Source organism: Crinia signifera, chromosome 6 (assembly GCF_055691185.1).
Source record: "Crinia signifera chromosome 6, ASM5569118v1, whole genome shotgun sequence".
NCBI classification, from domain to species: domain Eukaryota; kingdom Metazoa; phylum Chordata; class Amphibia; order Anura; family Myobatrachidae; genus Crinia; species Crinia signifera.
The window spans coordinates 244,226,927-244,254,182 of NC_139222.1; the positions used below are offsets into that span (position 1 = coordinate 244,226,927).

General features: G+C 49.3%; 1 long non-coding RNA gene across 1 annotated transcript in view; it reads right to left on the minus strand.

Annotated features, from left to right (window-relative positions):
• Nucleotides 1-27,014, minus strand: part of LOC146009131 (uncharacterized) — a 46,224-nt gene extending 19,210 nt beyond the window's left edge. Inside the window, exon 1 of the long non-coding RNA XR_014444614.1 lies at nt 26,952-27,014. This is a non-coding gene — a long non-coding RNA (uncharacterized LOC146009131). The remainder of the gene's footprint in view (nt 1-26,951) is intronic.
• Between the last annotated feature and the right edge of the window lie 242 nt (nt 27,015-27,256).

The following is a 27,256-nucleotide window of genomic DNA, read 5'->3' on the forward strand; positions in this document are numbered from 1 at the left end:
AAAGGACAAGCCAATGAGCCCCTCATTTATCCCTTTTTATCGCTCTTGGCCCATTGTCTGAAGTGGCCCAGCGGTGACCATTTCTTCTTGGCTCTAGCGGCATTGGCTAGGTTTTGCTGGTCATGTGACTGTCTTTTCCTGGTCAGACCTCCAATCCTCCGGTACTTCAGAAGATATTTCTCCCCTAAGCCTAACCCACCTCCTATTGCTTAACCTCAGGCCCTGCCCCCCACATTCTCATCCTAACAACCAGTGCCTAACCTGCCTGCAGCTTAACACTAATGTTAACATTATACCTGTTGACATTCCAAGAATGTCAACACACCTGTCAACATTTAGCAATGCTGACATATCTGTTACCATGAATGTCGACATTGTAGTCACTGAAATTTTGATTGTATCCCATCCAAATGAACAAATATTAGGCAAATTTGTTTTGCACTGAAACTTATGGAGCCTACACACCTAGAGACTTGTGCAAGCGATTTAGCATGGGAGATTCAGCATGAGAGATTTCCCTTGAGCTTCCCAGAATCTAAATTGCTCAGAAAGTGATTGACCGCATTTGGGGAAGGTAATTAACAGTAAGTAGCAGACATGTTGTGATGGCTTTGTGGCGTGTATTTGTGGTTGTGACTGCGCTGCTATACACAGCTGTAATATTTCCAGCATCTTTGTCCTGCGGCCATGCTGAGTGACCATAGGGCTGCTCAGAACTTTAATAATGCCCCTTTCAGACAGAAAACAATATTGCCGGGTGAAGCAGTTCCACCTGGTAATTTTGTGAATAACACGGGTCCCTTTTCTGTATGAAAGGACACACCCGTGTCGTAAATCCCGTGTCTCCGACCCTGGAATTAACCAGGGTCGAGGACACAGGATTTATGTCCTGTGTTGACCCTTTCACAAAGAAGAAATACCCGTGTTATTCATCAAATTACCGGGTTTGAAATTTTCAACCCGGTAATTTGTTCTTCTGTGTGAAGGGGGGTCAGGCTGTTTCGGCAAAATGACATGGCATTTGAAATGCTGTGTATTTGCCGGGATTTTCAGACTTTTCTGTGTGAATCAAGACCACAAATACTGACTTTTGTGCTCCCAGCTCAGAATCAACCCCTCCGAAGTCTGCCACAAGCAGCCCAACGTGGATTTGCTAAGGTACAAACTATTCTAGTCTTATTTGTAAATTGTGAATCAGACCTTCTACTGTATGTTCTGTTCCCTGGGATGACCTGCTGCCGCCGAATCCCATCGGTAACAGGGGGGGGGGGGGGGGGGGGGTACGGGAATACATCCCCTCACATTTGGCAAAGGCGGGAGAAATCAATCGATGGTCACCAAGCATCGACTGATTTCTCTCCCCTTCAGAAATAAAAGTCACTCTGAACTGATTTATTTCCTTCAGTGTCCACTGTCCTAGTGGGCGCTGACGTTCCTTGATGTCAGCCGCCCGGCAGGCATCAGCCCGCCTGCGTTCCCAGGTGAATGCCTATAAAACGCTGGGCGTTCCCCTCCAGACCCTTCCTGTCTGCCCCCTCCCTCCCCTACCCATAGGAGCGCCTCGACGATTGTGATAGTTGCTGAAGGCGTTCATACAGCGGTGTATGCGCAGAGCCGCACCATCGGTCCCCAACACAAACACGCTGGGGACCGATCACTACTGAATAGGGCTCAAAGTGCTTAGGGATGATGCCATACATTCACAAGAGCCCCAGGGTCACGAGAGGTGCGAGTTTGGTGCAAGAAAGGTTTGGAAACATCTTGAGCATGGCAGATACTGTTCCTGCACCTGTAATACAGTACGTCTCCAATGGGTCATTGTGCATTGTCAGCGTGACCTCTCTTTATAGACGTGACCTTTTTATGTTGTACACGGGGGCTTGTTGATCTGCACCGTTCCATATGTCTTTTTTTTTTTTTTAAGCCTTTTTACTTTATATTTTACAGCATTAAACAAAAGAAATGTAACTTCACAAGACAGCACGTTGTGACTCTGCGAACAAAGAACTCAAACAGCAAGTGTTGGGCAGGTCAGTAAATTGTTGAAAAATGTAATTCACAGGACCGTGTTAGGCGTCCGGACAATGGTTCATCAAAGAACAAGGCCGAGTCATTAAAGCTTTTATGAGGCAGTGACACAAAGCGCTGTTCCAGGTGCATAAAGTGACAAGTGTGTGGCAGCCCTTGGCCAGCAGTCACTGAGTCACAGCTTACCCCCAGATATCTCACACACTCTTCACCGATGATAGGCCAATAAACACAGAACATTCTACAAAGCTCAGGCCCTCCCATCAGAGAATGCCCCCCATTCCTCTCTTTTGTCATGGATGCGGTGAGAAAGGTGAATTTGTGTCTGCTAGCCTTGGGTGTCTGATTAGCATTAATAAAAACCCCATTGGAAGAATATGAAGCATCAGATCACACTTGCACAACAAAAAGTAGCTATGATGAGTGTTTTCACACGTTCCCTCAATAGTTCTAACCGTGAACCTTTTTTTTACGGGGATGAAACTCATAAATGTTTTTCAAAGGCTTTTGGGACTGTCAGATTGCCTAGCCAGCACTGCACTGTACAGATCTCTGCTGTCTAATCTTATCTACAAGTTGCTGCTTAAGTTCTTATACACTTTCAGATATACAGTAATGGGCCCTACACACGTACTGCATGTGTACGGAGAGTGTTCTGAGCAATGCTACATCGCTCAGGTCGATAAGCACACAGCGCTGCACAGTGCAGTGTGCTGAATGATGTGTCAGGGCCAGTGTTCTCCTTTGAGGACACTAGCCTGACCGATTAACCCCTTCAGTGGTGTGTTTTTTTTTATATAGGGAGCGCTCCCCACAGGGCAGCTTTTTTTTTTTTTTTTTTTATAGCGTTCCTAAAAAAAACACAGCGTGTCCTGGGGCGCGCAGCACCACTGAGCAGTATATCAGTGGCTGCCTGGCCCTGCCCCAGGCAACCCGGCTGTGTGCGGCGTAACGTTACAAGGCCGGGGGGGAGGAGGTGGAGCTGGGCAACCAGAGCCAGGCAGCTGCTGAGGCTGAGTTCAGCGCTCAGCTCAGCGGCGCGGCCCACCGCTAAGCAGCACAGGTAGCGGCAATCCAGAGAATTCTCGGCAGTGCCAGGGAAGGGGTTAATAACCTGCGTGCACAGTTAATGGGCAGCAGATTCAGACCTGCGGGGCTGCGCATTTAGATCGCTATGTGGTAAAATAATTTCAATTGCTGAGAAAATGCCTGAATATGGCTCCGTGTATAGGGCCCGTAAGGGCAGTGGTGCAAGGACACTGATGATATAATTACACCTGCGCTGACTATCAAGCGCAAGGGAACTTAAAGCTAAAGTTTGGGCATCTAGGTCCACTAATAATAAAATAAAATAATTAACAGCCTTTAAATATATACATGAGGAGTATTGAATGTATGCCAATATTTTCGACACCATTTTGATGGTGATTTTATGTTGCCGTTTGTGTGTTTATTTATCTTTTAATTACCGCGACAACTTGTTTGCCATTAAAACAGAACAGCTGACATTATTAGCCTTTAGATGGGATGCGGTCGACAGTCAAAAGGTCGACAGGCCATAGGTCAACACAGGAAAAATATAGTATAAAATACTGGAGGTTTCCAAGGCGCAGGAAAACAGAAGAGCAGCTCAATATAACCAAAAAACTTGTTCAACCAAAACAAGTAAGACAATGATATACACAAAAGGGGTAAGGATATATTCAAGCGCTGTCTGTATGTGTACTCTTCACTTCTCCCGTTCTCATGGGTCGATATGTGAAAATAAAGAGAAAAAACACAATGTGTGGAACTGTATTTTTCGTTTCAAAACATACAGAGGGAATAGAAGTGGAACATACCACACTCACAGAGGGAGTGTGTTTTTCAAATTCGTAAAGGTATCTTTTTGTGGTGATAGTATAGCCTTCACCAAATCCACCCTGGTGTCCAATAGAATTGGGTTAGGCGTACATTTTCACTCACACAATCAAGGTGTTGCAATACATATAATGGTTTCTTTTTTAAAAGCAAGCGTACCGATAACTCACAATTGGCAGGAATTTTCAAAACACATCTGGGTTTCTTTATCTTGAAAAAATTGTTTTATTGCCAAAACACACAAAAAATTGTAAAAAAAACACTCTGACCATAGGTACACTGAAGACAAAAAATCCAAAGGTGGGTGATAGATGTTGAATGGGACTCACACTAGATGTACACCAAAAAACTCTCCGGATAAGTTTAAAGATGTCTGGATTTGCACAACCTCTCTTTAAGACTTTGGACCACCCTGTGTTTACGCTGGACATTAAAACAAAGGTACTGGGTGTTTACTCACCGACATCTTTAAACTTATCCGGAGAGTTTTTTGGTGTACATCTAGTGTGAGTCCCATTCAACATCTATCACCCACCTTTGGATTTTTTGGGTGACATTCTATGCTATGCGCTAAATGTGCATGTTTAATTCGCACACCATATCGCCGCAAATCGCCTATTTTCAAATCGCATTTTTCAGCCTAAATGCGCATATTTAATGTGATGCGCATTGGAGGCTGAAAAGTGCGAATAGGGGCGATGTGGTGCGCTGTTTTTAGTCCTGAAAATGTGCGATTTTCATGTGTGAAAATCGCACACTTGCAGGACAGCGCAAGGTGTAAAAAAAAAAACCGAGCGCGGAGTCCCCCGCCCGAGTGTAACCAGCCCCGGGCTCACTGAGCCGGTGCTGGTGACATAAAATCAGGGTCCCCGACAAATAGGGGTCCCCTTGATTTTATGAAACCAGCACCAGACTCAAGGTCCGGCGCTGGTTCCCAAAATACGGGGGACAAAGTGACTAGGGGTCCCCCGTATTTTAAGAACCAGCACCGGACACAACCAGCCAGCAGGGTAATGCCACAGCCGGGGGGAGACTTTTTATACAAGTCCCCCCGGCCAAAGCATTAACCCCCTGGCTGGTCAGCATGGGCAGGGGTCCTGGGGAAGTGGGGACCCCCCCAATGAAGGGGTCCCCCCCCTCCAGGACTTACCAGCCCATGCTGATAGTCCGGGGCTGTCCTCCATGCCCCTGGGCTGTGGGCATGGAGCTGATGCTTTGTGTAAAAAAAAGAATGATAACTATTGTTTTACACTGGCGAACTATGAGTCCCAGCAAGCCTACCCCGCATGCTGGGACTTGGGGAACCACAAGTCCCAGCATGCGGGGCATTAAAGTGCCCGCTGGCACTTGTAGTTCTGCAGTGTAAAAAATAGTGCACAAAATCACACTGACACCCTGTGAAATAAAACTTTAGTACACACAAAACACACTGATACTTACCTACCTTGAGCCCGTAGGTCGGTCCCTGGATCCTGGATTCTTCCTCCGGGGCTCCAGGGCAGAAGAGTCCGGTTTCGGGGCCTTGGTCCTGGTTCCGGGGCTGGTCCTGGGGTTCCGGGGCACCTGGCGTGAAGAATCCGGGGTCCGGGATCCGTGGTAGTCCAGAGGGGTACCTAAGGAGGAAAATCCTACTCACCTGCTCCCCGGCGGTGACCTCCGGTGACAGCGCTGCTCCCGAATGGTACCCGGCTTCAAGGAGTTGGTCCGGCGCTGAGATGTTGCCTCCTCGACGTCTGTGAACAGAATGATTTATCGGCCAATCAGGAGCCGAGAAAGTCGGCTCCTGATTGGCCAGAAATCATTCTGAATATAGACGCCGACGGAGTAACATCTCAGCGCATCCAGAGCAGAGATGTTACTCCGTCGGCGTCTATATTCAGAATGATTTCTGGCCAATCAGGAGCCGACTTTCTCGGCTCCTGATTGGCCGAGAAATCATTCTGTTCACAGACGTCGAGGAGGCAACATCTCAGCGCCGGACCAACTCCTTGAAGCCGGGTACCATTCGGGAGCAGCGCTGTCACCGGAGGTCGCCGCCGGGGAGCAGGTGAGTAGGATTTTCCTCCTTAGGTACCCCTCTGGACTACCACGGATCCCGGACCCCGGATTCTTCACGCCAGGAGCCCCGGAACCCCAGGACCAGCCCCGGAACCAGGACCAAGGCCCCGGAACCGGACTCTTCTGCCCTGGAGCCCCGGAGGACGAATCCAGGATCCAGGGACCGACCTACGGGCTCAAGGTAGGTAAGTATCAGTGTGTTTTGTGTGTATTAAAGTTTTATTTCACAGGGTGTCAGTGTGATTTTGTGCACTATTTTTTACACTGCAGAACTACAAGTGCCAGCGGGCACTTTAATGCCCCGCATGCTGGGACTTGTGGTTCCCCAAGTCCCAGCATGCGGGGTAGGCTTGCTGGGACTCATAGTTCGCCAGTGTAAAACAATAGTTATCATTCTTTTTTTTACACAAAGCATCAGCTCCAGGGGCATGGAGGACAGCCCCGGACTATCAGCATGGGCTGGTAAGTCCTGGAGGGGGGGGGACCCCTTCATTGGGGGGGTCCCCACTTCCCCAGGACCCCTGCCCATGCTGACCAGCCAGGGGGTTAATGCTTTGGCCGGGGGGACTTGTATAAAAAGTCTCCCCCCGGCTGTGGCATTACCCTGCTGGCTGGTTGTGTCCGGTGCTGGTTCTTAAAATACGGGGGACCCCTAGTCACTTTGTCCCCCGTATTTTGGGAACCAGCGCCGGACCTTGAGTCGGGGACCCTGATTTTATGTCACCAGCACCGGCTCAGTGAGCCCGGGGCTGGTTACACTCGGGCGGGGGACCCCGCGCTCGTTTTTTTTTAAAATTTAACCATTTGTTTTATTTTTTACAGCAGAACCCTGCACGGAACATTGCGATCTGTGCAGGGTTCTGGCTAATTCGCCTAACAGACCCAGGTCTGAAATTAGTGCGAAAATTAGTCACTTAAATAATGCGATGTGCAAATGCGCATAGCATTAAATAAGCGACTTGTATACTTTTCTGTGCGCAAACATCTGGATGCGATAAAAATGCGAATTAATCTCGCATTTTTATTCACCAGATCTTAACGCACAAAATATGCGATTTCAGCCCCTGTGCGCATCCCATTAAATCAGCGATTTAATGGGAAAATGCGATAGCGCCATTTTGTGGTCTAATTACCGCAAAATCGCGCTAATCGCAGAGCGTAGAATGTCACCCTTTGTCTCCAGTGTACCTATGGTCAGAGTGGTTTTTTTTTTTGTGTGTGTTTTGGCAATAAAACAATTTTTTCAAGATAAAGAAACCCAGATGTGTTTTGAAAATTCCTGCCAATTGTGAGTTATCGGTACGCTTGCTTTTAAAAAAGAAACCATTATATGTATTGCAACACCTTGATTGTGTGAGTGAAAATGTACGCCTAACCCAATTCTATTGGACACCAGGGTGGATTTGGTGAAGGCTATACTATCACCAAAAAAAGATACCTTTACGAATTTGAAAAACACACTCCCTCTGTGAGTGTGGTATGTTCCACTTCTATTCCCTCTGTATGTTTTGAAACGAAAAATACAGTTCCAACACAGGAAAAAGGTTGCCATACCATAGGTCCTCATGGTAAAAATGTCAACATGTGAAATAGGTCGACATGCATTTTTCACCTTTTTTTCCCAAAACAGGTGGTTTTTGATACTTTACTATCAAAGTGGACATAGTTAGATTATAATAGCCCCCACAAATCACTCAGTCCCGCCTTGGAAACGCTCAGTCTCCGCTCTAGTTGAGTTGTCACGAACCAATGGGGGATGCAGTTTAAATCCCGACTGTCGGGATCCCGGCGTTCAAAATCCCGACGCCGGAATCCCGGACGCCGAAATCCCGACACTTTCTCCCCCCGTGGGTGTCCAGGACACCCTCGGAGGGAGAATAAATTAGTGTGCCGAGCGTAGCGAGGCACCGGGCCCGCTGCGTAGCGAGCGCAGCGAGCCTGTAAGGGGGGGCGATCCACGCCCCCCCCTTGTCGGGATTTCGGCGTTCGGGATTCCGGCGCCGGGATCCCGACCGCCGGCTTTTCATGCCGAATCCTCCAATGGCTACTTAAACTGTGATGCGTCTGCAGTTTAAGGACCAGATGTACTAAGCTTGAAAAGTGATAAACCCCCAGCCTATCACAAGGGACAGTGGGGGCATGGCCTAGATAAAATTGGGCGTGGCCTGTAACAGTGATGCTTATGTGAGGCTACGCCCCAATTTTGCCACTGTGGGGGCATACCCAGTAGCTCTAGCTGTAGGAATAGACACTGTGCGCATGCACATAGCGTCTATACACGGATGACAGGGGGACTCCCAACTGCCCCCCCCAGCCACAGGACACTGCTGCGATAATTGGGACAGTTGTGAAGTATGCACTAGTGACACAGGGGGGGGGGCAGTTTAGAAAAGTTTGAACAGTTATGCTGCCCATACACTTGTGAGATATTGCATGTAATCATTTGATTTTGACCACATCTAGCCGATAAATCGAATGATTGTATGCATTTTTAAGGGACCATTTGAAGCGATGCGCGGGCACGTCGTCGAATGTCGTGTGGATAGATCTTATGTATCGAATTGCAGGAGCGATCGTATATGGTTTTATGAATCCGAGGGTGGGGGGGGGGGCTGAGGGTACGCTTTCGGCGGCATGGGGTTTGGGTAGAGGGGGCCGAGGGACTGCTGGTGTGGGGGAGACGGTGGGCAGAGGGCGGCAGAGTAACATAGCGGAGTAGCGCTAGGGGGCGGCAGGGGTCAACGGTGGAGGCAGAATTGTTTAAAACACTGGGCAGCCTTCTGAGAGAGCTCAGCCAATCAGAGGGTCTGCCCAGTGTTTTAAACAATTCTGCTGCCACCGCTGACCCTGCCCTCTGCTAGCTAGGGTTACCACCTCATCCCTTTAATTCCAGACACCTATTAATTACACAGGTTCTGTGGCAGTTTAAAACAAGGTGAAATGGATTCTTGAAGTCAGCCAGCCACAGAACCTATGTAATTAATAGGTGTCCGGAATTAAAGGGATGAGGTGGTAACCCTACTGCTAGCACTACTTCTAGCAATACGCTACAACGCCGCCCTCTGCCCGCCCTCTTCCAGCATCCAATGTGCCATCTCAAGATGGATGGCATGCAACATCGGATGCTGAAAGGGGGCACTTTTTGCACCACGAGATTTGATCGGATTCGATGGACACCGAATCTGATCACATAAGCATACCTCCCAACTTTTGAAGTTTGGAGGTCCGGACGTTCGCGCGGCGAACCCGCGTTTCCGAAAAGGGGGCGTGGTCTCGAGAGAAAGGGGGCGTGGCCTCACGGGGTGACGCGAACTCCGGCCACGCCCCATTTTCGCCGCTCGTCGGCGCTGAATAGACGCTGTGCGCATGCGCACAGCGTCTATTCTCGGCAAGCTGGGGGGGCTCCCAACTGTCCCCCGCACCGCGGGACAATGGCGGCCCCGGGCGGGACTCGGGAACGTCCCTGAATATCGGGACGTTCCCGCGGTAAGCGGGACAGTTGGGAGGTATGCATAAGTGTATGGGTAACATAAGCTATATCGCTCAGTGACCTCACCCGCCCCCGCTCCTCATGCAGGTCGTTGGCTACATAGCCAAAATTTACATGCATGTACAGCTGACATCGGGTCAAAATGATGCACAGGAGGGCACATGGGTAACGACATTGAGCATACACACTAGACTTTTATAATAGATAAAGGCCCTTCTGAGTGATGTCTAGTGAAAACTCCACCAGTGTGACTGTAGGGGGTTTAAGTGAGGATAGTTCTTTAAACCTAGAGACTACTGCAACTACTAGGGACAGTTTTTGGTCAATAAGTGCCCTCTACTGGCCAAAAAATATATATCACAGACATGGTATATAATATACCAAATTCCAGAGGTGAAATGAACTTGATACGTTATTTGCAGGATGTTTTACTAAACCTGACACTTGTATACTGAAGCTTGTATTTAGAGCTACAGAAGCAAATACCCCAGGGCAGGGGTTCCCAATCTTTTTTGAATCACAGCACCCTAGAGTATAAAAAATTTTTCAGGGCACCCCTAGGCCAAAAATAAATTTATTAGATTGGGTTTATATGTGATTCTTTGGGTCAGGTATGTGGTAAAGGACAGGATTTGCTTCTGTTTGTACACATTTTATTAATGGCAGCCACCAGCATTGCTTTTGCTTATAAATAATTAACCATTAATAATTTGAGTTGGTCCTGGACTACCAACCCAGGGCACCCCTGCATGTAAATCAGGCGCTGCTGCTGCCGTGTGCCTTATCCTCTGTGCAGTGCTACTGCCGTGTGCCTTATCCTCTGTGCCGTGCTATTGCCGTGTGCCTTATCCTCCGTGCCATTCTACTGCCATGTGCCTAATCCTCCGTGCCATGCTATTACTGTGTGCCTTATCCTCTGTGCCGTGCTATTGCTGTGTGCCTTATCCTCTGTGCCGTACTGCTGCCGTATGCCTTATCCTCTGTGCTGTGCTACTGCCGTGTGCCTTATCCTCTGTGCCGTGCTACTGCCGTGTGCCTTATCCTCTGTGCCGTGCTACTGCCATGTGCCTTATCCTCCGTGCCATGCTATTACTGTGTGCCTTATCCTCCGTGCCGTGCTATTGCTGTGTGCCTTATCCTATGTGCCGTGCTGCTGCCATATGCCTTATCCTCTGTGCTGTGCTACTGCCGTGTGCCTTATCCTCTGTGCCGTGCTGCTGCCGTGTGCCTTATCCTCTGTGCCGTACTGCTGCCGTGCGCATTATCCTCTGTGCCGTGCTTCTGCCGTGCTATTGCCGTGTGCCTTATCCTCTGTGCCATGCTACTGCCGTGTGCCTTATCCAGGGGCAAACGCAGGATTTTCAGAAGGGGGTTTCCAGAGGGGCGGAGCAAAGCACGGAGATGGACACTTAGGTGACCCACTATATGCCGGGTCAGTTAAAGTATTATAGATAGACCAAATGTATATAAATAATACAGCAGTGTAGACCCCTGGGCATAGCAATGTATTGGGGCCCCTACCGATCCTCCAGTGGTAGGGGTGGGGGAAGCTTTGATGTCCCGCAGGTGGTAGGGGGTATTATATCAACCGCTCAGCATGTAGGGCCTGGATCAGTAATTTCCACTAATTACTCCATTACTGCACAGATGGTGGGAGAAGGGGGCATTGGGCTGACTGAAGTGGCCCTGATACATAACTTCCAGTGTGGTGGAGGATTTTTAATATGCAGAGGAGGGGTGTATAGTGGAGTGGGCTTATTATTCATAATTTTCTGGTGGGAGGACAGCTTGCTTGACTGCAGATATCTCCAGTTCCCGTAAATAAATTTCTTAGATTTTAATGGAATTAAAAACAAGAGAATCCCACCTAGCAAATGGTATTGGGGACTAGGGGATCAGAGTTCAGGAGGCAGAGCAATCTGCCAACGAGAATATAAAACTACATACCAGGTGTGTGGAGCTGCTGCAGTAACCAGCTGCTGGAAGGCTGATATCTCTGGTTCTGGGAAGAGTAAAGGCAAGCTACTAGTGTCCATCAAAGAGGGAGAGTCCCAGCTTTTGGAATATACCCTCAAAAAAACTCTAAGTCAGACAGAACCTGAAATATCTGACTGGGAATAGCAATTAACAGGCTTGGATGGGGTCCACTGCTTTGAAGTCAGATATCTCCTGTTCCCAAGGGCTGATTTTTAAAATTCTTGTACCTATGGAAAGAGGGGACCCTCAGCTTTCAGCCTAGGCCCCTTAGACTCCTGGGGGGGTTTCTGGGGCCTCAGAAACCCCCCCTGCGTGCGCTACTGTTATCCTCCATGCCGTGCTACTGCCGTGTGCCTTATCCTCCGTGCCATGCTACTGCCGTGTGCCTTATCCTTCGTGCCGTGCTACTGCCGTGTGCCTTATCCTCCGTGCTGTGCTACTGCCATGTGCCTTATCCTCTGTGCCGTGCTACTGCCGTGTGCCTTATCATCCGTGCCATGCTACTGCCGTGTGCCTTATCCTTCGTGCCGTGCTACTGCCGTGTGCCTTATCCTCCGTGCTGTGCTACTGCCGTGTGCCTTATCCTCTGTGCCGTGCAACTGCCGTGTGCCTTATCATCCGTGCCTTGCTACTGCCGTGTGCCTTATCCTCCATGCAGTGCTGCTGCCGTGTGCCTTATCCTCTGTGCCGTGCTATTGCTGTGTGCCTTGTCCTCTGTCCTTGCTGGCACTGTCGTGTGCTTTATCCTCCGTGCCATGCTACTGCCGTGTGCCTTATCCTTCATGCCGTGCTTCTGCCGTGCTACTGCCATGCGCCTTATCCTCTGTGCCATGCTACTGCCGTGTGCCTTATCCTCCGTGCTGTGCTACTGCCGTGTGCCTTATTCTCTGTGCCGTGCTACTGCCGTGTGCCTTATCATCCGTGCCTTGCTACTGCCGTGTGCCTTATCCTCCATGCAGTGCTGCTGCCGTGTGCCTTATCCTCTGTGCCGTGCTATTGCTGTGTGCCTTGTCCTCTGTCCTTGCTGGCACTGTGGGGGCATACTTATCGGTACTGTGGGGGCATTGTTGGCACTGCGGGGGGCATACTTGTTAGCACTGTGGGGGCATTGTTGGCACTGTGGGGGCATACTTATTGGCACTGTGGGGGCATGTGTATCTGACAATGTGACCACACCCCTTTATAGGTGACCACGCCCCATTTCCAGTGACCACGCCCCCGTTTCTGGAGCGTGCGCATAAAAAAATCCTTTGTTTTTCCATACCCCCACTTTAAAATTTCCACTTCTCTCCTTGACAACGGATTAAACTCCGAAACGTTGGATACTACTGCTGTAGTCTGACTGCTTTTGTGTAAACCCGAGTGTGTGCCACTGCCACCCATGTCTATCTACCTTCCTGTGTGAGCACCCCGGTTATTATTTCATATTACATGGAGTGCCGTTCTAAGTATATATATATATATTGTAAGACAGTGGCAGGGAAAGTCATAGACGGCAGGTACTTTTCCCCTAGAATCCTGTCTTATGGCATATAGACTGCAGGCTATTTCAATCTGTGTGGTAAGCTCCGGCTTACAAAGGGTGTTCTGTCCTGGGCTGGTAATCAGGAGAACACCTGATTCTTTAAAAAGGAGTCAGCCCTCTTCTTAGGGCGCTCTCTCTCTCTCCCTGGGTGTTGGAGGCAGTAAGCTGCTGCTAGAGAGAGACAAGGCTGTAAGTACTGCATTACTTGATCTATATCTGCTGTGTGTGTCCAGTGTCACATAGTGTGGCCCTGGTATAGAGAGGGACGTTTATTCTGTTTAGTTAGAGCTCAGACGAGCAGGTTTTTGTTTTCTGTTTTGCCTGAAGTGTAAAGGCTGTTGTTAGTTTCTTGCTCTGAGTGCTGCAATAAAACTCAGGCAAGCCCTGTTTTGGACCCAAGCCGTGATGTCACTGTCTAAGTCTGTGCCAAATCCTCACCTGTGCCTACCCGTTTGATGCTAAAACCCCACATATGGTGGAGAATGCGAGCAAGCATCTCACTTAAAGAGACATACATCGAACTATAGGACTTTTGCTACAGCAAGCTGGAAGTTGTTGCTAAAGGCAACCAGCCACAAGTGAGTGTCTGGAGTGCACTGATACTTGCATGTCCTGGCTAAAGGCTGCTGTAACACTGCAACAGGAGACTGTTAAAATGGAGGACCTTTTAAAACACTTGGTGCAGGCAAATGAGCTGCAGCGGCAGGCCAACGCACATCAGCAAAAGGTGCATGAGGAGGCCATGCGTGCCCAGGCTGAAACCAATGTTTTGCTGCTTGAATCCAACAGACTAGCCTTAAAGGAACAGCAGCAAATTAATCTGCAATTACAAGAGCAAATACAGAATGTGGCTAAGAGTGTGGCGCAGAGTGTGCAAACACCCCAACCCTTGCTTCCAACCACACGGGCTGCAGTACAGAAATCTCTGCAAAAGATGACTCTCACGGATGATGTAGAGGCCTTTCTTGCGGTGTTTGAACGTGTAGCAGAGCGTGAACAGTTACCCGTGGATCAATGGGCAGGTGTGGTAGCACCTTTTCTAACTGGAGAACCACAAAAGGCGTATTTTGATCTGAGTGAGCAGGATGCTAACGACTACGCGAAACTCAAGGGAGAGATCCTTGCTCGCTTAGGCGTAAACATGAGTGTGCGTGCCCGGAAGGTGCATAACTGGACTTTTTCTGAACAGTTACCTGCGCGGTCCCAAATGTATGACCTGGTCCACCTGGTAAAGAAATGGCTACAGCCAGAGGAGTCTACACCAGCGCAGATCGTGGAGAGAGTCGTGCTGGACAAGTATCGTTGTTCCTTACCTCCAAAGGTTCAGCGCTGGGTCGGTCAGGGCGACCCTAATGATGCCGAGGGGCTTGTCAACTTGGTTGAGAGGTACAGAGCTACTGAAAATCTACTCCAAGAAGTGCCTCCTGGACATTCCACCCTCAAGAACAGCAAAGCGGCCGGATCATCTGGTAAGACTGTTCCGTTTACTAGAGGGGTGAATAATGTTGTAAAGGGAGGTGGCCTAGATGGGGAACAAACAGTGGAGAGGCGTTCCCAAGGGACAGTAGGGTCCAAACCTGGGCCGCAAAAAGACTGGGGCCGCATACAGTGTTGGCGTTGTCATGAACCTGGGCATATTGCTGCCAATTGCCCCCTTACTTCTGAGCCAATGGAGTGTGATACAGCCTGGCGAAGCTCTTTATATGCACGTTCTGTTTTCTCTGCTGAGACTGTGTCAGAAACTCGACAGCAAATATGTCATGTAAAGGTGGATGGTTATCCCGGGAGGGCTCTACTGGACTCTGGGAGTTTAGTTACTCTCATCCATGCCAGCTTGGTAGACCCTGGGACACTCACAGGACGTTACATACGGGTCTTGTGCATACATGGGGACACCAAGGAGTATCCCACAGCTTTAGTCCAGCTAAAGAGTACTTGTGGAACTGTGTCCCATGAAGTGGGCGTGGTAGAGACCCTGATGCATAGTGTGATCCTGGGAAGAGACTTCCCATTGTTCTGGGACTTGTGGAAACAGAATGTACACTGCACTAGAAATGCTGTTAATAATGAGAATGTGTGCCCTGTGATTAGTCCTGAGCCTTTTGATCAGGATACTGAGGTTCAAACGGTAGGGGTGACCACTATTGAATCTGACCGTTTTCCCCTAGCTGTTCTTGCAGGTGAAGCTGAGGAGCAGGAAGAAGCGTGTGACATGCCTGAGCTAGAGATGTCACGTGATAATTTTGGGACTGCTCCACTTAGAGATCCCACCTTATTAAGATCTAGGGAAAATCCTAAAGTCATAAATGGTGAGCCCCAATACCCCAATGCTGACAAAGAGTTCCCAAATATGGCCATTAACCAGGATCTACTGTATCGGGTAGATAAAAAAGTGGGAAGTGTAAATTATAAAGTGTATCAACCAGGTAAACGGAAGCCAGAACAGTTGTACCATGTGAACTTAATTAAACCCTGGAAAGACAGAGAGACTCTGACAGCTGTAAGTGCCCCCTCTAGTGATAGCCCAGAGGTGCGGGTGTCAGAGACCCTGTCCAAATCCCAGAAGCAGGAAACTAAAGAGTTAGTACAAAGGAATTATGATGTGTTCTCAGAACTTCCAGGGCGCACCACAGCCATAAAACATGACATTGTCACCGAACCTGGAGTTCGGGTACGCTTAAAACCCTATAGAGTACCAGAAGCGCGTAGACAGGCCATATCTGGGGAGGTCCAGAAAATGTTAGACCTGGGGTATGTTATCGGGAGAGGTATAATAAAGCCACAAATAAATAAAGTGGAGGCTATCCAAGACTGGCCTCGTCCTTCAACAAAAAAACAAGTCAGGGCTTTTTTGGGAATTCTGGGGTATTACCGTAGGTTCATTCCCCAGTTTGCAACCATGGCAGCGCCCCTAACCGATCTTACCAAAGGAGGTAGGGCAGTTATGGTCAGCTGGAACCCAGAGGCTGAAAGGGCATTCCAAGAATTAAAAGTGGCCCTTTGTAATCAACCAGTCCTGATCACTCCAGATTTTAAAAAAGAGTTTGTCGTACAGACTGATGCTTTTGATGTGGGACTAGGTGCTGTCCTCTCCCAAGAAGTTGGTGGAGAGGAACACCCGGTAACATATTTGAGCAGGAAGCTCACACCTACGGAGAAAAACTACAGTATAGTCGAGCGGGAGTGCTTAGCAATCAAGTGGGCCCTTGAATCCCTAAAGTACTATCTCTTAGGACGCTCCTTTAAATTAATCACTGACCACTCCCCACTTACATGGATGTACCAAGCCAAAGAGAGAAATGCAAGGGTCATGAGATGGTTTCTCAATTTGCAAAATTTCAAATTTACAGTGGAACACAGAGCAGGAAGGCTTCAGGGTAATGCCGATGTCCTATCCCGAACATACTGCCAGTTGGCAGACAGTGTCCGACCCCACAGGTTCGAACAGAGGGGGAGGGTATGTAAGACAGTGGCAGGGAAAGTCATAGACGGCAGGTACTTTTCCCCTAGAATCCTGTCTTATGGCATATAGACTGCAGGCTATTTCAATCTGTGTGGTAAGCTCCGGCTTACAAAGGGTGTTCTGTCCTGGGCTGGTAATCAGGAGAACACCTGATTCTTTAAAAAGGAGTCAGCCCTCTCCTTAGGGCGCTCTCTCTCTCTCCCTGGGTGTTGGAGGCAGTAAGCTGCTGCTAGAGAGAGACAAGGCTGTAAGTACTGCATTACTTGATCTATATCTGCTGTGTGTGTCCAGTGTCACATAGTGTGGCCCTGGTATAGAGAGGGACGTTTATTCTGTTTAGTTAGAGCTCAGACGAGCAGGTTTTTGTTTTCTGTTTTGCCTGAAGTGTAAAGGCTGTTGTTAGTTTCTTGCTCTGAGTGCTGCAATAAAACTCAGGCAAGCCCTGTTTTGGACCCAAGCCGTGATGTCACTGTCTAAGTCTGTGCCAAATCCTCACCTGTGCCTACCCGTTTGATGCTAAAACCCCACAATATATATATATATATATTAATATATAATATAATATATCGGCGGGGGCAAAAGTGTAGTGCCTAGGGGCAGCCTGACCCCTAAATCCACCCCTGGCTATGGTTTAAATACTCTGATAGGCCAGATTATTGCGTGATGTGTACTTAGCTGAAATCATATGATTGGAACGATTATTGCATGGTGTGTACATACCTAACCTTAATCGTCAGGTTGGCCTGATCATTTCATGGTATGTACTTCGCTTAGGGTCCATTCCAAAATTCTGGGCCTCAATCAGAGTTAATCCCAAAATGAGGGGAGTGTTTAAGCTGAATTCTAAATTGCAGTGTAAGTATAAAGCAGACAATATTTACCCAGCCCTGAAACAAAATATCTCACCCAAATCTAACTCTCTCTGCACCTGTTCCATCTGCCCCACCTGCAGTGCACATGGTTTTGCCCATTTGAGAAAGATTTAGAAATTGCTGTCTACTCTGAATCAGGCCCTCTGTTTCGTACAGTGATGTTGTGCATCCACAAGGTGGCAGATGCTCACAGTTTTTCGAATATGGTTATTTTATCTGGGGAAATGAAATGTATACAAGTACAGTTATGGAGTAGTGACATCCTTATGAGCATAAGTCCTCTGGCTGTGAGATAAGCATCTATAGTGTCACTGTGGGCCTGATTCAGAAAATGGTCGCAATTAATGGCAGTAAGCGCAAGCACATACAGTAAGTCGCTCTGTGCAAGTGATGGTCCTGTGATGGAGGTAACAGATGGGGCTTAACTAGACCTTTGGGGCCCCATAGAGGGGTGTGCGTGTTGGGGGTCTGATTAGCAGAGGGGGATCGGTATGGGAAAGGTGGGACCTATACAGATCTTTGTCAAGACATCCCAAAAGTAGCAAATTGGCTGTTAGATGGATTTATCATCTATGACATCTATCAGTGCAGGGAGGGGAGCCGGGGGCTGCCCCGCTGCTCGGGGAGCATTTAGCACACCATTAAGTAATATTTGACAAGCAACATTTTTGCATGTACAGAAAAGAATATATATATATATATATATATATATATATATATATATATATATATATATATATATATATATATATATATATATATATATATATATATATATATATTAGAGATATATATATATATATATATATATATATATATTAGAGATGAGCGGGTCCGGATCCCCGAGATCCGACAGATCAGAATACCGGGGATCCGGGTCAGATCCGAGTCGGCTCGGGAGTTCCCGCAAATTTCCAGACCAATAACGAGCCCGAACGTCATCATCGCGCTGTCGGATTCTCGCGGGATCTTATAAAAGACGCACGCGCGCCCCGCCATCTTTACTCCAATCTTGGAGAGGGAAGAGGGTGGTTGGGAAGCTCCATGTGCCCTGTGCTGTGCTCCGTGCCATGTGCTCCGTACCATGTGCTCCGTGACCTGCCTTGTGCCCTCACTGCCCTGTGCTGTGCTCCGTGACCTGCCCTGTGCTCTGACTGCCCTGTGCTGTGCTCCGTGACCTGCCCTGTGCTGTGCTGTACTCTGTGACCTGCTCCGTGACCTGTGCTGTGCTGTACTCCGACCGTGACCTGTCCTGTGCCCTCACTGCCCTGTGTTGTAGACTTGAGCCATTTAACTAAGGGCTGCAGTGCTCCCAAGCAGGGGCTGCAGTGTCCACTGTCCAGGGGCTCTCTTGTGGCCCGTGACCTGCCCTGTCCCCTCACTGCCCTGTGCTGTACTGTACTCAGTGACCTGCCCTGTGCTGTGCTATACTCCGTGTCCTGCCCTGTGCTGTGCTGTACTCCGTGACCTGCCCTGTGCTGTACTCAGTGACCTGCCCTGTGCTGTGCTGTACTCAGTGACCTGCCCTGTGCTGTACTCAGTGACCTGCCCTGTGCTGTACTCAGTGACCTGCCCTGTGCTGTACTCAGTGACCTGCCCTGTGCTGTGCTGTACTCCGTGACCTGCCCTGTGCTGTGCTGTACTCCGTGACCTGCCCTGCCCTGTGCTGTACTCCGTGACCTGTGCTGTGCTGTACTCAGTGACCTGCCCTGTGCTGTACTCAGTGACCTGCCCTGTGCTGTACTCAGTGACCTGCCCTGTGCTGTGTTGTACTCCGTGACCTGTGCTGTGCTGTACTCAGTGACCTGCCCTGTGCTGTACTCAGTGACCTGCCCTGTGCTGTGCTGTACTCAGTGACCTGCCCTGTGCTGTGCTGTACTCAGTGACCTGCCCTGTGCTGTGCTGTACTCCGTGACCTGCCCTGTGCTGTGTTGTACTCAGTGACCTGCCCTGTGCTGTGCTGTACTCCGTGACCTGCCCTGTGCTGTGCTGTACTCAGTGACCTGCCCTGTGCTGTGCTGTACTCAGTGACCTGCCCTGTGCTGTGCTGTACTCAGTGACCTGCCCTGTGCTGTGCTGTACTCAGTGACCTGCCCTGTGCTGTGCTGTACTCAGTGACCTGCCCTGTGCTGTGCTGTACTCAGTGACCTGCCCTGTGCTGTGCTGTACTCCGTGACCTGCCCTGCGCTGTGCTGTACTCCGTGACCTGCCCTGCCCTGTGCTGTACTCCGTGACCTGTGCTGTGCTGTACTCAGTGACCTGCCCTGTGCTGTACTCAGTGACCTGCCCTGTGCTGTGCTGTACTCCGTGACCTGCCCTGTGCTGTGTTGTACTCCGTGACCTGTGCTGTGCTGTACTCCGTGACCTGCCCTGTGCTGTACTCAGTGACCTGCCCTGTGCTGTGCTGTACTCAGTGACCTGCCCTGTGCTGTGCTGTACTCCGTGACCTGTGCTGTGCTGTACTCAGTGACCTGCCCTGTGCTGTGCTGTACTCAGTGACCTGCCCTGTGCTGTGCTGTACTCCGTGACCTGTCCTGTGCTGTGCTGTACTTAGTGACCTGCCCTGTGCTGTGCTGTACTCAGTGACCTGCCCTGTGCTGTGCTGTACTCCGTGACCTGTCCTGTGCTGTGCTGTACTCAGTGACCTACCCTGTGCTGTGCTGTACTCAGTGACCTGTGAAGTGATCAAAATTTACTAGAAATGAGTGGAAACTAATGTTATTGAGCTTAATAACACTTTAGGGCAGGGCAGGGCAACACCGGCCCTCCAGATGTTAATGAACTACACATCCCAGGATGCTTTGCATTAGTTTTGCTATGTCGCCATGCTGAAACTGATGCAAGGCATGCTGGGATGTGTAGTTCATTAACATCTGGAGGGCCGGTGTTGCCCAGCCCTGCTTTAGGGGCAAAAACAGGCCCGAAATCTATTATTTTAGCAAATTTTAGCAATTTTCCCAAAAGATCCAGATCCAAAACCAAAACCAAAACCCGCAAGGGTGGTTTTGCCAACACCTATCCAGATCCAAAACACGAAGGGAGATCCAGATCCAAAACCCGAAAAAGTGCCCGCCGCACATCTCTAATATATATATATATATATATATATATATATATATATATATATATATATATATATATATATATATATATATTGCAACACAAGGCAAAGCATACCTCCCAACTGTCCCGCTTATCTCGGGAACGTCCCGGTTGTTTGGGACGTTCCCGGGACCCTCCCACGGCCGGCAGTGTCCCACGACGGGGGTGTGGAGGGGGGGGGGGCAGTTGGGAGTCCAACCCCTGTGCATGCGCACAGCGTCTATTATTTCAGGCAGAGGCGCTGGGGGCTGGCCAGCAGCTTACAGAGCTGCTGGGCAGGACCCCACAGTGTCAGAAAACGGGGACGTGGCCTCGCGGCATTGCCAGAAGTATAGACTACGCCCCCTTTTTGCAGGCCACTCCCCCAAGAATTTACCACCCTCCGCTCTGGCAATTGTACGACAGAACTCCCCCGCCGCTTCCCCAGCTTCCAGCCGCCAAGTGCCATACTGCAGTGACATAGGCGGCAGGCTTGGGGATGTTAGGGGTGGCTCAGGAGTTCCTGGAGCGCTCAGGAGTTCAAGCACCCGAGTCCTCCCGAGCCGCCGCGAACATCCCCGAGCCTGCCGCCTATGTCACTGCTGACTGTGACTGGCGGCTGCGGCAGCGGCGACAGGAAAGCTCCATTGTACAAACGCCGGAGCGGAGTTGAGGGGGGGGGGGGGGGGGGGGGCTTTCCTGCATCCTGTGGTGTGTTTTGCTGCAAAACCCACCACTCAAGGGGTTAAGGGGTTATTCTAGTTCACTCTTTCTGACAAATTCCTTCTTAGATGGAGAAAACCATGTGCACTGCAGGGGGCAGATGTTACTTGTGCAGAGAGAATTAGATTTGGGTGGGGTTTTACTTCAAAGTAAGATCTATATTGCTGTGTAAAAATAAAGCAGCCAGTATTTACCCTGCACAGAAACAAAATAATGCACCCAAATCTAATTCTCTCTGCACATTTTACATCTGCCCCGCCTGCAGTGCACATGGTTTTGTCAGAAAGAGTGAACTAGAATAAGGCCCTAAGTCACATTGCGCGGTTGTGGGGGCTTTACTGCAGCTGGTGGCTCGACTGCCTGCTTTGGCAGCAGATGACACGCAGAGGCTGGTGGGCTATGTTAGTGGATGACGCGCAGCCCGCAGCTGTTAAATGAAAGAGGCTGCGGCAGCAGACGACCCCCGACTGTTAAATAAAGGTGGCGGACGACTATCGGTTGGGGGGTAAAATGTGCAACAGAACAGCACAGGCCCTCCCCTCTCTGCCAGAGTGGCAGGGCCGGGACAGTTGTACCCATAGCACCCCCCTGATGGTGGCCTGGCGACTATACTCTGACATACTGTAAGCACCATATGGGGATTTTAAGTAGTCTTTGGGACCTTACTGGTTAAATTTTGTGTTTCCTTTTCTATCAGTACAGGTAAAAATAAAATTAGGGAAAAAACCTCTTACTAAGCAAAATACTAACAGTGATTAATGCTCTCTTCCAAGAATATTAATGAGCTGGGCACGCTGATATCATAGCTAAGCAGTAGCTGATCTGTGTGTCAGGTGAGCGAGTGATAAAACCTGCAAGCTAATCATCCTGATGCAAAGCTCTCTGCTAAGTTTCATCAGCTTGTAGAAAAACTTTCAAAGAAATCCCAATTTCCTGTAACAAGGACGTTCAGACTTCAGAGCCACCATTACATGTGAAATGGACACAGTATAATTATACTGGCATTGCTGACATGGGGTATTCCTTTTAAAGTAGACCTAAGTTTGGGGGCATATTAAGTTTGCATTGCTTAAATCCTCACAGTTTTTTTTACCATTCAATAGGCAAGATATGCGCATGATATTTCAATAAGACTTGTATTCATAGACACACACATGCAAGTCTATCTAAAATGTATTTTACAGCATCGCTTCTGCTCCCAGCTCGCAGATCAGGAGGACGGATGTTTTGGTTTTGAATCTGGATTGGTTTTACCAAATCCATCCCTCTGGGCTTTGGTTTTGGATCTGTATTATTGATTTGATTTAAATCAAAAATACATTCCAGTCTTTTTAGGCCATAAGGCAGGGTTGCCAACCCTCCCGGAATGGCCCGGAGGATCCCGAAAATCATGTCTCCCTCCCGGCGCCCCGGAAGGGTGGGCAACTCTCCCGGATTCCGGCGGTCCCCTCCCCCTCCCCCCCCCCCCTCATTTACCTGGGGGCAAAACTTGAAATTGCCACGATTCGCCGCGTTTCGATGGAAGGGGCGTGGCTAAATATGCAAATCGGGTATATTTAGCTCTGCCCCCTCATCGGAGACCCGCATATTGCGGGATTTGCATTACTGGGGGCAGGGACTGATGATGTCTCCATCAGGCCCCGCCCCCAGAAGTGATGCTTGCTGACAGTCTCCTCTCCGGAGTTCTCCCGGAGAGGAGATTGTAAAAGTCGTCAACCCCATAAGGCTTAATCGGGGTAGCTGGATGACTATACTAAGTGACACAAATGGGCGGCACAAACACGTGGCACTGAAGTGGCAGACAGGATGGCAGTTTTAAAAGCTGTGCCAACAAAAGCTCCAAAGAGCACATCATGCTAAGAACAGAGGTGCAAGGTGGAATTGTCCTTGGGCCCTCTCACCCACCCTTATGTTGTATAAGCAGTAATGCGCAGGTTAACAAACCAATCATTTCAGCGACAGGGTCTGCCACAACTGTGGCTGAAATGATTGGATTGTTTGGGTCCCCACAAACAAGCTACTAATGCTCCTAAGAGCACATAATGCAAAAAGATGTTGGTGGTGGAGATTTCAGGCGCTAGGGGAGAATGTCACTGCGTCATAGTAGAAGCTGGCAAAAAGGGCTGAGGAAGAAAATATTAATGCTCATAGCCTGTGGTGCCGTATAAGTCTGTCATAGAAGTCCAGTGGTGCTGCTCTGTGCTGTCATGTAAAGACCCCCATTTTAGCATGCAATTTATTGCATTTAATACTCCCGGAGAGCTAATGCGGACAGCAGGGTCCTGCTAGCTTGTGATGGTGGGCAGCTCGTAGTGGCAGGCAGCGGGGTCCGTCTGAGCAGCAGCAGAAGCAGCTGGGAGCTTGTAGTGGCATTTCGCCAGGCAGTGGGGTGGGATGCAGCTGTTGAATATTTTTAAATGACTGGCCGGACACTGATTGGCTGAGAGAATTCTCTCAACCAATCAGTGGCCTCCCATCTGATTGGTTCTGAGAGAATTCTCTCAGCCTTTCAACGTCTGGCTAGTCATTTCAAAATACTCAGCTGCTGCATCCCACCCCACCGGCTGGCAAAATGCTGCTACAAGCTCCTAGCCGCCGCCGCTGCTCGGACGGACCCCACTGCCCGCCACTATGAGCTGCCCACCCCCTGCCACTATGAGCTGCCCGCCACACGAACCACGCTCCCTCCCCCCCGCCGCATGGACCCCGCTGCTGTCTGCACATAGGCTTCACCGCTGGCACGCACCTAGGATCAGACCTGACACATCGCGGGTGCTAAAAAGCACCCACGATGTGCCAATGATGGGTCCGATTGCGAGAAATCTGAGGTCCCGCCGGTGCAACAACAGGGTCGGATGCGCACAGGACCACGCATCGGACCCGACGGCACGTCACAGCCGTTTTGGTCCAATTTCACAGCACGATCCGTCGGAAACGGCTCATTGTAAGTCTGCTGTATAAGTCCAGTGGTGGTGTCCTGTTGCCATATAAGTCCAGCAGTGCTGCTCTGTGCTGCTATATAAGTCTGCTGTTTAAGCCTTTTGCCATTTAAATACAGTATACAAGGATGCTAAGCTTGCCATGTTGGATTTAGGATATCATGAGCTTGATAGACAATAACCATTTATAAAACAGTTCCTACATAATGCGGTTGGACCTTATTTCAGCATCAATACCATTGTTCTTCTTTTACAGCTCTCATTTTGGTCAAAAAATGCTTACTGCCAGCAAGTGAGTTTTGTTGAAGGCCAACTAATCACAGTATCTGACACTTTTGTTGTTGAGACTTCTGTACTTTTTAATTGACTAACAATGTTTTCTATTGATGATCCAACCTGTCCCTCTCGTTCTGTCACATATAATGCACTGCCAGGCATTTTCTCTGATCTCTCCGAAGGATAGATCTTCAGCTCTGGAAATGTATCTGACAAATGATACTGCTAGAACAGTAAGCTGGGACTGTATAAACCGCAATAGTTTCCTTTTATTTATTGATTATTTATGCTCCCTATTTATTTGTGTGATGGGAATTATCTATCTGTCACATACAGTCCTATGGTAAATGGGGAACTGTCATAGAGAAGAAGGACAGCTGGTACTGGGCTTTTTGTATTCACATAAAGGCAGATTTAGGTTTATTTACTTTTATATAAAATGTGAATGTTTTAGATGAATATTATGGAAAAGCAAAATGTTGAACATACACTGCTCAAAAAAATAAAGGGAACGCTACCATAACACATCCTAGATCTGAAAGAATGAAATATTCTTATTAAATACTTTGTTCTTTACATAGTTGAATGTGCTGACAACAAAATCACACAAACATTATCAATGGAAATCAAATTTATTAACCCATAGAGGTCTGGATTTGGAGTCACACTCAAAATTAAAGTGGAAAAACACACTACAGGCTGATCCAACTTTGATGTAATGTCCTTAAAACAAGTGAGGCTCAGTAGTGTGTATGGCCTCCACCTGCCTGTATGACCTCCCTACAACACCTGGGCATGCTCCTGATGAGGTGGCGGATGATCTCCTGAGGGATCTCCTCCCAGACCTGGACTAAAGCATCCGCCAACTACTGGACAGTCTGTGGTGCAACGATGGAGCGAGACATGATGTCCCAGATGTGCTCAATTGGATTCAGGTCTTGGGAACGGGCAGGCCAGTCCATAGCATCAATGCCTTCATCTTGCAGGAACTGCTTACACACTCCAGACACATGAGGTCTAGCATTGTCATGCATTAGGAGGAACCCAGGGCCAACCGCACCAGCATATGGTCTCACAAGGGGTCTGAGGATCTTATCTCGGTACCTAATGGCAGTCAGGCTACCTCTGGCGAGCACATGGAGGGCTTTGTGGCCCCCCCAAAGAAATTCCACACCATTACTGACCCACTGCTAACGCGGTCATGCTGGAGGATGTTGCAGGCAGCAGAACGTTCTCCTTGGCAACTCCAGACTGTCATGTCTGTCACGTGCTCAGTGTGAACCTGCTTTCATCTGTGAAGAGCACAGGGCGCAGTGGTGAATTTGCCAATCTTGGTGTTCTCTGGCAAAGGCCAAACATCCTGCACGGTGTGGGCTGTAACCCCCACCTGTGGACGTCGGCCTTCATACCACCCTCATGGAGTCGGTTTCTGACTGTTTGAGTAGACACATGCACATTTGTGGCCTGCTGGAGGTCATTTTGCAGGGCTCTGGCAGTGCTCCTCCTTGCACAAAGGTGGAGGTAGCGGTCCTGTTGCTGGTTTTGCCCTCCTACGGCCTCCTCCATGTCTCCTGATGTACTGGGCCTGTCTCCTGGTAGCACCTCCATGCTCTGGACACTACGCTGACAGACACAGCAAACCTTCTTGCCACAGCTCGCATTGATGTGCCATCCTGGAGGAGCTGCACTACCTGAGTCACTTGTGTGGGTTGTAGACTCTGTCTCATTCTACCACTAAAATGCCAGCTTTCAAAAGTGACCAAAACATCAGTCAGAAAGCATAGGAGCTGAGAAGTGGTCTGCATAGGCGTGCGCAGCCCGTTTTATTAGGGGGTGCACCACACTTGTACCCCAAGTACCCAGGGGCAAATGCCCGCCCCCACACATAGGGGGTTATTCAGGTTGATTCGCAAGGCTGCGAATTCGCAGCCTTGCGAGTCCATCAAACCCCGCCCGGCGAACGCCCCCCCGCCCCCCCCCCCCCCGTCGCCCCAGCAAAGTGCGGCTTAGCCCGCACAGCAGCAAATGGATGTTTTGCATAAACATCCATTCGCATTGCTCGGGTATCCGCCCACCGAATGATGTTTAGTGTGCACGCCTATATAAGTGACTTTTAAGTTACTTACATTTGCGTGCACGCTGGCGTGGATCTGGGCGGGCAGCTGACATTCGGTGATGTCAGCTACCCGCCCCACACACCCGCGTCACTGCCTCATTACCATGAGAACACCCAGCGTTCTCATGGAAACGCCCATGGAACGCTGGGCGTTCCCATATGGTAATGGGGCAGACCGGCGCCCCCCGCCCATCTCCGCCCCTGCCCCCCATGCAGCCGAGTGCATCTGAATAAGGCCCATAGTATACACACACACACATACATACATACAGAGCCCCCCCACACATAGTAAACATATGCACAGCCTTTGCACACCCACATACACACACACACAGTACACAGAGTCCCCTCCCACACACGTAGTGCACATATACACAGCCCCCTATGCACACATAGTATACTTACAACAAGCTGATAAACACACACCTTTATGACATAACAAAAATGCAGCCAGCATTATTAAAGACCAATATACCTTCCCCCTTCCCCTCTAAAACAAAGTCATAGCCTCATATAACATACAATCCCCCTGTTCCAGCTTACCTGCAGCACATTCAAACACCAGGAAGTCCTCTGTCTCCTCACTCCTCACCCGGCCACTCGTCCAGCACTGTTTCAGTAAGGCCTGAGAGGAGCTGTCTGTGCACTTTAGCTCCCCCTACAGGCAGCCGGCTCCCGGAAAAAAAAATATATTCTGTGATGTAGAACCTTGCTGCAATCGTACAGCAAGGTCCTGTCATTAGGAGGTGCCTGTGCACCCCCGGCACCCCCCCTGCGCACGCCTATGGTGGTCTGTGATCACTACCTGCAGATCAACTCCTTTATTGGGGGTGTCTTGCTAATTGCCT